General features: G+C 39.7%; 1 pseudogene; it reads left to right on the forward strand.

Moving 5' to 3' along the window:
- Positions 1 to 977: 977 nt before the first annotated feature.
- Positions 978 to 1,071, forward strand: LOC132402363 (U6 spliceosomal RNA; annotated as a pseudogene).
- Positions 1,072 to 1,407: the final 336 nt, after the last annotated feature.

Here is a 1,407-nt window from a genome sequence, read left to right on the forward strand (position 1 = left end):
CAGGGGTCACCATAGCCATTATCAATACTCTTTGGGGACAGTCTGCCTGGTGTCAGTGGTTACATAACCAGGACTTGTGATATGCTCATAGGACCATCCACCACCTTCTCCATGGCTTCACGTGACCCTGATCAGGGACTAAGCAGGTGCTACACCTTTCCCAAGGGTGACATGCAGGCTAAGGAAGTGAAGATGTACCTTACCCTTCCTTTGGTAGGGACGTATCTCCACCCCACCATCCATTTTAATTTTAAGGTATTGAAATATGAAAGTATGACATTGTAGAAAGATGGAAGGATAAATACAATTCTATAAGTTTGGAATTGATATGACTAGCTGGCAAACTAGACTATATTGATTCTAAGAGGGCATGAAAACCTGGAGGGGGTTGAGGAGATGGTGCTGTATCAGTGGAAGGATCTTGAAGAGCACCAAAGTTGTAAAAGAGCTAGTGTTGGCAACTAAGAAATGGGTAAATAGGAAGGAATTTGATGTGAGACGCTTACTGTATTTTACTTAAAAGGCTGAAGAATGGAAAGCAACTGGTTTCGACATTTTCCTCTTAATAGAGCCAAAAATATTTTAGATGCATAATGGCTGCATGTAACAGCTATAATGGTATCAGGTTTCTCTCTAAACTGTTCCAATTACACTTTCAACAATAACCTTAGATGGGTATTTCCCTGATCCACAAGCATTCATAACAGTGGAGTAAAACTTTCCATGACTTTAGAAACATGTCCAAAATTTAGTATAAAATCAGATTTAAATGCAACTAAAATTATTCACACACATTAAATGCAGAAATATGCATTAATACTAGAACTCAGATCAAGCAGGTAGAGTAGATACTATTTGCCAAATAAGTACACCTCAATTTTTTCCTGTAGTATTTATATGAAATCACTGTGCCAATCAAATGTGTTAACTTGGTTGTTTACATAGTACAGTCATAAAAAATAATAATTAAAAACTTTGTGTTCACTTTGACAGCACATATACTATAACTGGAATGACACAGAGAAGATTAGCATGGCCGCTGTGCAACGATGACACAGATTCCATATTTTTTGGGGTGCTATGTTAGTGCAGCAGTTAGTATGACGCTATCACAGCTCAGGGTGTTGGAGTTTGGAGTTCAATTCCGGTGCCAACTGTATGGAATTTGTACGTTCTCCCTGTGAACACGTGAGTTTGCTCTAGGTGCTCCAGTTGCCTCCCACAGTCCAAAAACATAGCAGTTTGTAGGTTAGTTGATCATTCTAAATTAACCATATAACATATAACTATTACAGCACGGAAACAGGCCATCTTGGCCCTTCTAGTCCGTGCCGAACGCTTACTCTCACCTAGTCCCACCGACCTACACTCAGCCCATAACCCTCCATTCCTTTACTGTCCATATAC

Source organism: Hypanus sabinus, chromosome 11 (genome assembly GCF_030144855.1).
Source record: "Hypanus sabinus isolate sHypSab1 chromosome 11, sHypSab1.hap1, whole genome shotgun sequence".
Lineage (NCBI taxonomy): Eukaryota > Metazoa > Chordata > Chondrichthyes > Myliobatiformes > Dasyatidae > Hypanus > Hypanus sabinus.